The sequence below is a fragment of the Salmo trutta genome, unplaced genomic scaffold (genome assembly GCF_901001165.1).
Source record: "Salmo trutta unplaced genomic scaffold, fSalTru1.1, whole genome shotgun sequence".
NCBI lineage: Eukaryota > Metazoa > Chordata > Actinopteri > Salmoniformes > Salmonidae > Salmo > Salmo trutta.
The window spans coordinates 1-14,242 of NW_021822570.1; the positions used below are offsets into that span (position 1 = coordinate 1).

At 39.3% G+C, this 14,242-nt stretch overlaps 1 long non-coding RNA gene across 1 annotated transcript; it reads right to left on the minus strand.

Moving 5' to 3' along the window:
• Nucleotides 1-11,083: 11,083 nt before the first annotated feature.
• LOC115182702 (uncharacterized) lies at nucleotides 11,084-12,686 on the minus strand. The gene is made up of 2 exons (XR_003873838.1): nucleotides 12,624-12,686; nucleotides 11,084-12,283 (listed from the first exon to the last, which is right to left on the minus strand). It is a non-coding gene; the product is annotated as an uncharacterized LOC115182702 (long non-coding RNA).
• Nucleotides 12,687-14,242: the final 1,556 nt, after the last annotated feature.

Here is a 14,242-nt window from a genome sequence, read left to right on the forward strand (position 1 = left end):
CCCCCTCTCATATCATTACCAAGCCCTGCAATGCCAAGAGCTGAGCAAAGAAAAGAGTCCCCTCATCCAGCTGGTCCTGGGGCTGAGTTCACAAACCTGTTCTACTAACACACTGAAGCCTCAGGACCAGAACATCCAATCAATCAGAATAAACCAAATTACAACACAGTCAAAACAAAACTACATTGCTTATTGGGAAACACAAGCACAAACACAAAGCAAAATGCAGTGCTATCTGGCCCTAAATCGACAGTACACTATAGCTAAATATTTGACCATGGTTACTGATCAAAACCTTAGAAAAACCTTGACAAAGTACAGGCTCAGTGAGCACAGCCTTGCCATTGAGAAGGGTAGACACAGGAAACCTGGCTCCCTGTAGAGGAAAGGCTGTGCAACCACTGCACAACAGCAGAACCTGAGACGGAGCTGCATTTCCTGACAAAATGTCAAAAATATAAAACAATTAGAGAGTGTCATTTCCCCAAATTTGAAACCCTTATCAAGGTTTTTAAAGACCTCTCTGATGAGGATAGGCTACCCGTCCTGTTGGGGGAGGACGCAGAGAGCTGTGGGTTGGCAGCGCACTACATTGCTGCCTGCCATAAGTTGAGGGACAGTGTCTGACAGACCAATAAACCTGCACATGTCCTCAACTGTATGATTATTGTTATTGTTGAATGTATGGTTATATTGACCGTTGGTTATTGTTGTTACTGTTGTCCCGTTGACAATTTTTGATTCTCATTTTTATTTATTTTTTATATTGTAAATATCCAAAGTAAGCTTTGGCAATATGTACATTGTTACGTCATGCCAATAAAGCGAATTGAATTGAATTGAATTGAGAGAGAGAGAGAGAGAGACAGAGAGAGGAGAGAGAGAGAGAGAGACAGAGAGAGAGAGAGAGAGAGAGAGAGAGGAGAGAGATAGAGAGAGAGAGATAGAGAGACAGAGAGAGAGGGAGAGAGACAGAGAGAGAGAGAGAGAGAGAGAGAGAGAGTTCTAGACTGTGATTAATCACAACCCAGAGAGGAAGAGATGAAGCTGTTGGAGTCATGATGTGATGGATGATTCTCTGAATGTGTAAAACACAGGATTGATAGACATAAACTGGATGAGTAGTTGAGTCTTGCTGTCAACAACATTTATTTTATCAAATGACTGAAAAACACTGGCTTTTCAAACGATGGTGAGCGAGAGTGTAGACAGTAAAGAGTGTAGACAGTAAAGAGTGTAGACAGTAAAGAGTGTAGACAGTAAAGAGTGTAGACAGTAAAGAGTGTAGACAATAAAGAGTGTAGACAGTAAAGAGTGTAGACAATAAAGAGTGTAGACAGTAAAGAGTGTAGACAATAGAGTGTAGACAGTAAAGAGTGTAGACAATAAAGAGTGTGATTAACCACAATAAAGAGTGTAGACCAGTTAAGAGTGTAGACAATAAAGAGTGTAGACAGTAAAGAGTGTAGACAATAAAGAGTGTAGACAGTAAGAGTGTAGACAATAAAGAGTGTAGACAGTAAAGAGTGTAGACAATAAAGAGTGTAGACAGTAAAGAGTGTAGACAATAAAGAGTGTAGACAGTAAAGAGTGTAGACAATAAAGAGTGTAGACAGTAAAGAGTGTAGACAAGTAAAGAGTGTAGACAAGTAAAGAGTGTAGACAATAAAGAGTGTTAGACAGTAAAGAGTGTAGACAAGTAAAGAGTGTAGACAGTAAAGAGTGTAGACAATAAAGAGTGTAGACAATAAAGAGTGTAGACAGTAAAGAGTGTAGACAGTAAAGAGTGTAGACAGTAAAGAGTGTAGACAATAAAGAGTGTAGACAATAAAGAGTGTAGACAGTAAAGAGTGTAGACAGTAAAGAGTGTAGACAGTAAAGAGTGTAGACAATAAAGAGTGTAGACAATAAAGAGTGTAGACAGTAAAGAGTGTAGACAGTAAAGAGTGTGGACAATAAAGAGTGTAGACAATAAAGAGTGTAGACAGTAAAGAGTGTAGACAGTAAAGAGTGTAGACAATAAAGAGTGTAGACAGTAAAGAGTGTAGACAAGATAAAGAGTGAGACAATAAGAGTGTAGACAGTAAAGAGTGTAGACAGTAAAGAGTGTAGACATAAAGAGTGTAGACAATAAAGAGTGTAGACAATAAGAGTGTAGACAGTAAAGAGTGTAGACAGTAAGAGTGTATAGACAGTAAAGAGTGTAGACAATTAAAGAGTGTAGACCAGTAAGAGTGTAGACAATAAAGAGTGTAGACAATAAAGAGTGGAGACAGTAAAGAGTGTAGACAGTAAAGAGTGTAGACACTAAAGAGTGTAGATACAGTAAAGAGTGTACGACAATAAAGAGTGTAGACAATAAAGAGTGTAGACAGTAAAGAGTGTAGACAATAAAGAGTGTAGACAGTAAAGAGTGTAGACAATAAAGAGTGTAGACAGTAAAGAGTGTAGACAATAAAGAGTGTAGACAGTAAAGAGTGTAGACAGTAAAGAGTGTAGACAATAAAGGATTGATGACATAAAGAGTGTAGACAGTAAAGAGTGTAGACAATAAAGAGTGTAGACAGTAAAGAGTGTAGACAGTAAAGAGTGTAGACAGTAAAGAGTGTAGACAGTAAAGAGTGTAGACAATAAAGAGTGTAGACAATAAAGAGTGTAGACAGTAAAGAGTGTAGACAGTAAAGAGTGTAGACAATAAAGAGTGTAGACAATAAAGAGTGTAGACAGTAAAGAGTGTACACAATAAAGAGTGTAGACAATAAAGAGTGTAGACAGTAAAGAGTGTAGACAATAAAGAGTGTAGACAGTAAAGAGTGTAGACAGTAAAGAGTGTAGACAGTAAAGAGTGTAGACAATAAAGAGTGTAGACAGTAAAGAGTGTAGACAGTAAAGAGTGTAGACAATAAAGAGTGTAGACAATAAAGAGTGTAGACAGTAAAGAGTGTAGACAATAAAGAGTGTAGACAGTAAAGAGTGTAGACAGTAAAGAGTGTAGACAGTAAAGTGTAGACAGTAAAGAGTGTAGACAATAAAGAGTGTAGACAATAAAGAGTGTAGACAGTAAAGAGTGTAGACAATAAAGAGTGTAGACAGTAAAGAGTGTAGACAATAAAGAGTGTAGACAATAAAGAGTGTAGACAGTAAAGAGTGTAGACAATAAAGAGTGTAGACAGTAAAGAGTGTAGACAATAAAGAGTGTAGACAATAAAGAGTGTAGACAATAAAGAGTGTAGACAATAAAGAGTGTAGACAGTAAAGAGTGTAGACAATAAAGAGTGTAGACAATAAAGAGTGTAGACAATAAAGAGTGTAGACAGTAAAGAGTGTAGACAATAAAGAGTGTAGACAGTAAAGAGTGTAGACAGTAAAGAGTGTAGACAGTAAAGAGTGTAGACAATAAAGAGTGTAGACAGTAAAGAGTGTAGACAATAAAGAGTGTAGACAATAAAGAGTGTAGACAATAAAGAGTGTAGACAGTAAAGAGTGTAGACAGTAAGAGTGTAGACAATAAATGCATCAAGCAGTAATACAGTCTCTATGAAATGGTTCTGATTGGACAATAAGTGCATCCATCCCTGACATGTGGTCTGGGTTTGTGTAGAACAAGCTAACCAGGTAAACAACTAACAATAGCTAAGGATGAATCTGTCAGAAATGGCGCCCTATTGCCTACCATATATAGTGTCATACTTTTGACCAGAACCCTATTTATCAGCTTTGGTCAAAAGTCATGTACAATATAGTGATTAGGGTGCCATTTCAGACGCAGCTGGTGTCTTGCTGTGTGATAAACACGCAGGGCGTGAAGGTGGAAACGCATCCTCGCTGCGCGGCAGATTGACAAGGTGAGAGCGCTTCTCGCTGACATTTTCTTAACCCATCACTGACGTGCGACTGATGAATTCTGCTGCTGTACAGGGTGAGATGCGTGCATGGATGTTGTGATTTTATCCATTATTGCAGAGAAGCAACAATTATTGTTTTTAAACACAACACATTAACAAACAGTTACTCCATTTTCGTTTGATACATTGCTTTAAAAAAATTCGTTTTAGGTTTAAATGTCAAGCCTCGAAGACATAGATACGTATCTTTAGGCCAGACAAAATATCCGCTTTTTGGAGACTTGACAAATATGCAGCAGTGGACGTGCTTGCTTAGATATTAGATCAATCTGTCCACGCGCACTGAAGCCGAGGCATTAGAAGAATGTGTGAAGCATGTGAATCCGCATTAACCCCTAATAAAGATGGGAAGACACATATTGACCTCTCTAACTGGCTATTTTACGCTAATCTAGCCCATTATATATCAAGTGGACCCTTTGGTGGCACATTTAAACATGGGCCAACAGTTGTAATGCTCACATCACGTGATACTATTTGAAATCATACACAACGAAATGACAAACTCCTTTGGATTCCCATACAGCTTGAAAATAGCCACATGAATGTAGAACTAATTCTCAATTAATCATGGTGCTCAGATTATTGTATTCAATTCAACAAGACTGTCCCCCTAACAACACTATTTTACATCCAATGACAAAACTGCAGATGTAAAAGTCAGGAATTATAAATATTTGGGGCAAGTTAATAAATAAACGAGCAGAAGACGTGTCTTCAGGCCTGAGCTTTACCACTACTGTACTGTGGCTGGAATTCAGCCGTCTCTGTCCTGTCTCAATTTGCGTCCTGCGCTGTTTACTTTCGGGGGCCAGTTCTGCTCCTAGGATGTAATCTGCACAACCTGCTACAACCTTCAGTAAAAAGGTGAACCAAAGTTGAGCTGCTGTAACTTTCAAGCCTGCGGAGGGATACAGTTTAATGAAAGGCCTAACTTTACCGGCGCAGTTATCCATGAGCTAATAAGTAGAGAAGGAAGACGTCAGTAAAGCACTGCGTTTAGAGCTTTGACAGAGAGGATATGTTTTCCAGCTGGGTGAGACCGACAAAATTCACACAAACAAGTTTGAAGGTCTCGAATTCCCCTCCATCTCAGTGAGCGCTTATGTTTTGCTAAAAGATGGACGGAATTAATGGTCTGAAAATATGATAACAACAATATTAGTAACTATTCATATTTTTAACAATACTACTACTACTACTACTAATAATAATAATATTTTATTATAATACAGAATAATACTTGGTGAAAGATGTGATTAGAATATGTTTAATAATCCTTATGTTAATATCAATACGAAAAGCCTACAATAATAATCATCATCATAATAATAATTGGCTAATAAAATCATAAACATAATAATATGGCCTGTGATGTGATAAAAAATATCACCATTCAAGTGTACTGCAAAACCATCGAAACCATTATAATAGCTGCATGGCAAGCTCTTCCGTCAAAAACAAGATGCTCAAAGTCTTTATAGTACGACCTTGAAGATGACTGGTTTAGTTAGACTAATTTGGAGCGTTTTTTACGCATAGCCTAACCCGGGCTCCCATCCACCCCACTATAAACAATGGTCTCTCTATAATTTTACTGGGTCTTAACGTGAGACTTCTACCGCTCCTAATCTCTTTGCAATCTCATACCTTGGCAGGGAGTCTGAAAGTGTGTGTGTGTGTGTGTGTGTGTGTGTGTGTGTGTGTGTGTGTGTGTGTGTGTGTGTGTGTGTGTGTGTGTGTGCGTGCGTGCGTGTGTGCGTGCGTGCGTGTGTGTGTGTGTGTGTGTGTGTGTGTGTGTGTGGTGTGTGTGTGTGTGTGTGTGTGTGTGTGTGTGTGTGTGTGTGTGTGTGTGTGTGCGAGCGGCACTGTAGACTACACCGTACTCTCTACCGCAGGCTTGGTTTCCTTGCCTGCGTTCCACATTGCACCCTATTCCCTACATAATCCATTACTTATGACCAGAGCTACATAGTACACTCTGGTCCAAAGTAGCGCACTATGTAGGGAATAAGGTGACATTGCGTCATAGTTCACTGTCGGGTGCTTTGTCCAGGCGCGCGAGGATCAAAGTGGAGAGTGAACATAAGTGCTTATTGTACTGGAGAGAAACGTAATACTTCATAACCCGGAAGAAAAGAAAGATGAGCTAGAAGATGATGCAGAGTGCGTTTTGGCATTCATGGACGGGCCCTGTCTGTCTGTCTGTCTGTCTGTCTGTCTGTCTTATCCCCGGGAGCAGGTGGGGTCGACGGGGGCTTCTCGTTAAAGGCAAACAAGGTCTTCGTCTATTATTGGATCCGGTCTCACCAGGTGAACGGAGGAGCCGACCTGATATCCGAGGAGCTTCTCTCTCTCTCTCTCTCTCTCGTGCCCTTGCTGTCTGGTGTGATATCCGCTGCCAAGGTGACCCTGAGAGAAAGAGAGAGAGAGAGAGAGAGAGAGAGAGAGAGAGAGAGAGAGAAAGAGAGATAGAGAGAGAGATGCAGGCAGGTGTTCTACCCCAGTTATAGAGGTGTTACAGTTCTCCAGCAGTAGAAGACAAACCACTGTCACTCTATGGGCTGAGAAGCTACATCGTGGACTGCCAATGATATGATGACTCAGATACTTCTCCTTACCAGGAGACAAACACTACTACCTGAAGCATGTTTCAGTCCTAAACTGGGATGTGAATAAATAGGGAGTCAAGATGATATCAACGTATTTTAAATAGCCAGCTCATTGTGTGCATAATATTATATTATATATATTATATGTCAGATGAAGTCGGGAGTTGAACACCGGCCGCTAGGGGAAACAGTGAGCGCTGTTACCTTCAAGCAGGTTCCGGTTTGCCTTTTATTCCAAAGGTTGCAAGTTCCAATCCTGTCAGTTATGGTTATGGTTACAGTCATACATTATTATCTTCAAAAATAATATGTAAAATCCTCGATTGCACCAACAGCTTATTTTATCTTGTAACCTGTCACTCTCTAAATGCACAAACAAGCACACAACGTTGGCGCCTAGCATGCACTAGTATGCAGGAGCACGCACGTCTCCAACCCGTCCAGCATCTCTACATTCACTACTTTTGACAGGTCACCTTGCGCGCGGGGGAATTGATGCGGGCTCTGGACACGGACAATATTTACTAAATGTAATCTAACACCGCTGCTCCGTGGTACAACATAAGGTCATGGTAGATAAGAAAACTAAAACAATGATTGTTCTATTTGCTTATTTATATTAAAGAAAACGCAGGCTCCGACTTGTTACACTATTTAACTGATGAAAAAGGATATAGTATCCTGCATTTAACCTGATCTCAATCCATCATAATACCTTTCCGTTTTTGGCTTCTCAACAAGTTATATTTAAATGAATAATTCATAGGCTAAAGGCATTATCTAAATACAAAATATATTCATCAAGAAGTTCTCAAACATTTTATTTTTTCCAAACATTAAAATTGTTCATATGTTGCATTAGAATGTCTCCAAAATGCTGCATGATTATAATTTCAGACATGCCGTTTTTGAGGTTTAAATAACTACTTGTAGGTTTGTAAAACAAAAAAAAAAACATTGCCCATACTTGAAGACATTACAAATCTCGATTTTAGAAAAAATGTGTGAACATTTGTGTGTGTGTGTATGTCTGTGTGTGTGTGTGTGTGTGTGTGTGTGTGTGTATGTCTGTGTGTGTGTGTGTGTGTGTGTGTGTGTGTGTATGTCTGTGTGTGTGTGTGTGTGTGTGTGTGTATGTCTGTGTGTGTGTGTGTGTCTGTGTGTGTGTGTGTGTGTGTGTGTGTGTGTGTGTGTGTGTGTGTGTGTCTGTGTGTGTGTGTGTGTCTGTCTGTGTGTGTGTGTGTGTGTGTGTGTGTGTGTGTGTGTGTGTGTGTCTGTGTGTGTGTGTGTGTGTGTGTGTGTGTGTGTGTGTGTGTGTGTGTATGTCTGTGTGTGTATGTCTGTGTGTGTGTGTGTGTGTTTGGCCAGCGCTCAAGTTATTCACATCATAGTAATTATGTCGGTATTCCTTAGTCTACAGGCCTAGTCATTTGGAGAGTGGCCTATCGCCTGTGTTTGATGTGCAGGCTTTACCAGTCCCTCTGAAATGTGAAACACGATATCATGACTTCATTCTCTCCACTAAATGTCCGCCGCTATCAACCGTTATCTTCTCACATTTTTCCTTAACATTTCTTTTGAAAAGCTTTCAAGCAATAACAGGCCTATACCTTTATTTCCACTGATGGAATAGGAACTGAGATTTCTGATCTTTATCGAAAGTAGAGGTCGTTTTTTTCCCCTATTTAAGTCATTTGTTTGGGGGGTTTTCTGTTTCAGCCCATTGGGAGCAGAAGTCAGCTCAACATCTCGTTTTGTTTTACATTTGGTTGAGTTGTCCACTAATGTGAATTCAAAGTGAAATCAACAAAACATTTCATCAATTTCATTGGATTTAGGTTACAAGTTGTGTGAGAAAAAAGAAGACAAAATGTCCTCATGTTGAATACTTTGAGCAATGGGTTTTATCATGTTGATTCAACGTCATCACATTGATTTTTGGGGTTAAAATTAGGCGGAAACAACTTTGATTGAACCAGTGGGAGGGGTCATTTGACACTGTTCAACCAAAACTGCAGTCTTACAGGAACATTTAAAACCTAGTGTAAATTCGGAAGTCATAACCAACCATTCTCCCACCACGTTTCCAAACATCCTGATACCTCCCCACTGTATTTAGCTTCTACTTTAGTTTTTAGCCTTAATAGAACTAATATCTTTACTGCAGTTAATTGCAGTCTTTTTCCTTCCCTGTATGTCTTGCGTTCATATTTGTATGTGCCGTGGCTATAGGGGTTACACAAATGAAACTAGCTCTTCTGCGAAATCTCATAGGAGACGGTTTGATTGGGAGACCAAGCAGGCGGAATGGTCGCTGGAGAACGTTAGTGGAGGCTATGTGAGACATAATGACTGCCTATTGTATTAAATGGACCAACAGCAATCCGCCATAGCCTGACCTCGCACTGGCTCTGCCTCGGCTCCATTGATCATGCCCCTTATGAGATAATGCAATTACAAACATCAATAAGGAGCTGCGAGGGGAATCATTATGTGTTGACAGTGATAAATGATAGCGCAGAAAATAGCGGGCCTTTTTCTCGAACAATCCACGCGAGGCCCAGGGGGCTTTCAGGGCTGGGCCCAGTCGCCAAGGAAACAGATGACATCCAAAATGGCCCTATAGGCAGAGCTCTGAACAGAACACAGTCCTTCTCTTCTTCTCCTCCTTCTCTCCCCACAGACATCTCCTCTCTCCCTGTTTCTCTTCCTTTTGTTTCTAGGCTAAACCAGCTGCCACACAAACTTGTAAAGGACTAATGGTCAAGTTTGAAATTGGAACGATGGACATAGGAAAATGTCGACTGGAGTTCCAGATGCATTTATTATGCTATTGCCTATATTGATTTAATCACTACCAATATTGTAACATGTAGAGCTAATACATGACGTTACAGTATGTAGCTTATGTTTCCTATATAATCATTAATCCACATGACACACTCAGGGACATCTAATGGATGGCTGAATAGCGCACATCCAGGGAGTTGGTCAAGGAACGGTGAGCCCTAGATTAGCAGCATGCAGGATTTCTTCTACCATGGACAGTTTTTTCACAGTAAAAATTAAAATTAAAAAAAATATGTCTTTGATTCATGTAATTATTATTAAGTAATTGGTTCCACAGCTTTTTTGTTTTTGTTGCTGTTTACTCAGCTTTTCGATCAAAGTGTTACATGAACTTAACATTTTTAGTCGGCCCAAATTTAGCTCCAGGTAGAGAAAAATTCTGTCAACTTAAAATGATGTGTTTTCTCAACTTGTCTCATATGTTCATTCAACTAGAAATGATTTGTTTCACTACAAAAGGCTGGGGAACTAGTTACACACACATGGTGCTTTTGACATAGCGTCTTTTCAACTGACATATTATAAACACTGAGTAGACAAAACATTAAGAACACCTGCTGTTTCAATGACAGACTGACCTGGTAAATCCAGGTGAAAACTATGATCCCTTATTGATGTTTCTTGTTAAACCCACTTCAATCAGTGTAGATGAAGGGGAGGAGACAGGTTAAAGAAGGATTTTTAAGTCTTGAGATAACTGAGGAGACATAGATTGTGTATGTGTGCCATTCAGAAGGTGAATGGGCAAGACAAAATATTTAAGTGCCTTTAAATGTGGTATGGTAATAGGTGCCAGACGCACCAGTTTGTGTCAAGAACTGCAATGCTGCTGGGTTTTTCACGATCAACAGTTTCCCATGTGTATCAAGAATGGTCCACCACCCAAATGACATCCAGTCAACTTGATACAACTGTGGGAAGCATCAGAGTCAACTAGTTCCAAAGCCTTTGTTTAATGCCCAAATAATCACTTCCAGTTGAATGAAACATATTAGACAAGTTGGGCAAACACATTATTTTAAGTTGACTGAATTATTGCAGAAGATTTCTGAAGTTGGAGCTAAATTAGGGCCAACTACACATGTTAAGTTCATGTAACACTTTGACCCAAAAGTTGAGTCAACTAAAAAAGGCTGTGGAACCAGTTAGTTAATAATAATTAGTTGAAATTACTAAAATGTTTTTTACAGTCCTGCTGGGGGTGAGTTTTATGAAGTAGGTCTACTGTTATGGTGTTATGGAACAATGTTCCATAGTCTACCCAAAAAGGCTAATCTTTTGACAAGGAAGGTTAAAATTCCTTGTCAAGTTTGATATTATTTTATCTCAGTTAAATACATTTAAATAGTTCAAATATTATAGCATGGTCATCATTTATAATAAGGTGTAAAATCCACATAGGCTACATTTATTTATCTATTATTACAATATAATAGATACCATTATTACACTATAATAACCTACAATTATTACAATATAATAGCCTACTATTATTACAATATAATAGCCTACAATTATTGTTATTATATAATACTGTTATTTCACTATTGCATCTACTTGTATTACAATATTAATTTACAATGTTAAGATTCATGTTTAAAACAAGTTAAAACTGTTTATAAAAATAAATCCCATTCGGAAATTCTTCATGTGATGTTGATGCAAACTATCAAAACAGTTAACAGGTCTACCATACAAACAATATAAGCTGCTATGTATGTAGAACTATAATTTATTACTAAACAAATCCTTCCACAAAACAATAAGCTAAACTCGAAATAATCAATAGACCATTTTTTAAACACAGAAGTGCGCATTTATTCTAGGCCTATTGGCTGCATTGTGACGTCTCACCGCGTGGACGAGGATTACAAGTAAATCAACTGAACAGGACAGTTTCCTGTGTAGCTTTTCGAGTCTAACCAGACAGAAATATGTCTGGGGCAGGACTGTCATGCTGCTTGTGTTGTTGTGGCCGACCCAATGTATGTTGTTACATCCCACATGTCACCCTATTCCACACACAGTTCAATACTTTTGACCAGGGCCCATATGAAAAGTTGTCCACTATATAGGCCAGGGAATAGGGTGCTATTTGTGGCTTATCCGTTTTGCTGCGGCAGGCAACGGGAGGAAGAGAGGCCTGTGTGCGGGCAGCTCCTCCATGGTTCTGGGACACATCCATTATCATGACAGTTCATTTCGCGGTCAGGCACTGCAGTGGGTTTCTGTTTGCAAACTAGAGAACACTGTTTTCTTTTTCTTAACCTCTTGGAGAGTGTTTCTCTGGCTATAGCAATTCACAAATGGGCCCAGAGAAATAGGTGTATAAGTATTTAGTATTCATTTGTTGTACTTTAACTAGTCATTGTGAAATGAATAGTAAATTAGACGAGGAAATTATTCTCACATTGACGTCCACAGATAAACAGATGGTTGTATTTTGTTGTAAAAAAATTAAAAAGGCAATATTTTAAACATCAAAGTATGACATTGACATTACAATTGAGTGACATAGGGAGCGTTTAGGCTACATTGATGGAAAACGGCTTTAATTTATAACCAAAATAAAGTCAAATATTAAATTCGTTTTCATTGTCTTCTTGAGTCTATTTTTCTCTTGGGCTTACATGCAATATTTAGATTAATCATTAGGCCTAAATAATAATCAAAACACTCTTGGTCGTTCAGTTGACGTATATGCGTAAAAAGGCAATACTGTAAATAGTGCCTCTTTCGCGCATATGACGTCTCCTCACAGTCCCCTCACGGAGTTACAGTTACCCAGATCCCCTAAAGATGGCAGTCAAACATGCGATTTATCTGGCGCTGTGCGTGTCTGACTGTCTCCACAGCTCCCAACGGCCAAGGGCTCAGGAATTCAAATCTCAGAGGCTTCGCCTTCCGAGGCTCGATCTGTGGAAGGAGAAGCTGCGCAATTAAAACGTCGCCTGGGTTTTAAGAGACGGATTCTAGGGTGTAAATAACATTCAGCTCGGAAAAGGCAGTAAAAATACAATAGTTGCAGAAAAATGGGAGGGAGAATGAAAAGATATTGCATATTGATTTATATGTTCATATTGTTCTACCCACAACAGATACTCCCTTGTACGGCTACATGTTCCTTTCTCTTCTACCCGAAATGTAGCCTATCAATTAAATTAATATAAAACTCGTCTTGTATCCATCCATTCAACTTTTTGTGTATCTAGGAAACCCAAGCGTCTTGATAACACTGTGTTTCAAGCATTCTTACCGGAGAGTCTTTTGACTGGGTGCAACAAGCCATGAGTTGGAACTAATCTTCCTATTTAAACGTTTGTGGCATTTAATTTTTTTTTAAATTCATTTAAATGCTAAATGAAGGATAATTCTAAGTATTTTTATCCAGCGACTCTTCTTTTGGCCCGCTATCTTCTCTCTTCGCTGTGAAAGAAAATTCCAACGTAATACACGCATGTGTTGTGCATTACGCCAAGCCGTTATACAGAGTGAAAGAACCTCCGTTGTTGACTCTTCAGCTCTAGAACTCTGAGTCTGGAGGAGTTGCTTGGCTTCCATCCACTTTATCAATAGGCATCAATCTCATTATACAATTACATTGTTTTGGATAATGATGTACACTCCATGGCTTTAGCCATACATCCTAACTTCCGGTTGAGCATTATTCTATGACAGTGAAACCTACAACCGGAAAAGGAAAACGGAAGATGTGCATGTAATGCTCAATATCTGTGAAGAGGCTGCAAGACTAAAAGTTCCTATACAATTGAATATAATGGTCTACAAAGGAATCTTCCTGTTATGGTTTTTCCATGTTTTTTGCATAAAATGTATTTATTTACAATGTTTACTTACATACACTCTCCAGGATGAAACCATAAAAACAAAAACACAAGAACGTTGACTTAACATAATACAATTAATGATGGATGCATTGATCAAATACACGCACACACACACACACACACACACACACACACACACACACACACACACACACACACACACACACACACACACGCACACACGCACACACACACACACACACACACACACACACACACACACACACACACACACACACACACAGGGTTTGTACATTCCCTCCCATCAAAGTGAATGAATGCAATATCTCCAATAAAGTTCCCCGTGCCCCCTAGACGCTGATCTTGGGTCAGTTTAGCATTTTACACACTAATGGTTAAGGTTAGGATTGGGGAATGGGAAGCTGAACCTAGAGGAAACCTGACCCCAGAGTTACATACATAGTTGGGTCGGGGGAGAATGCATCAGACAATGCAGACTCCATTCTACCCCCCCCTCTCTCTGTCTGTCTGTCTGTCTGTCTGTCTGTCTGTCTGTCTGTCTGTCTGTCTGTCTGTCTGTCTGTCTGTCTGTCTGTCTGTCTGTCTGTCTGTCTGTCTGTCTGGTCTGTCTGTCTGTCTGTCTTGTCTGTCTGTCACAAGCTGTGAGCCACTCTTTCACCTCTAGGCTGGTCCCAGATCTGTTTGTGCATGACAGTGAGTGACAGAGAGTTGGTATGATAGCACAAATAGACTGACACTCAGGCTATCTTTCACCCATCCAAAAGAAAGGCCTGGAAGAAGATTGGTTGATCGAATTATTGGTTTTATTCACATATATTTGTATCTTTTTAAACTCATGGTGATTTTAATAGGGAGGAGGTCATAGAGACAGCACACACATAGTGTGGAAAGAAACAACAAAAAAAACAAGAAGTTCACATCCTTTTTTTCCAAAAAAACGATTAGAAACAACATATTATGCAGAACAATACCATAGCATTTACAATACTTCAATTCCCAGTTCTCCTTGAGAGTCCAGCGTAATTGTACAACAGTTTACAGTATC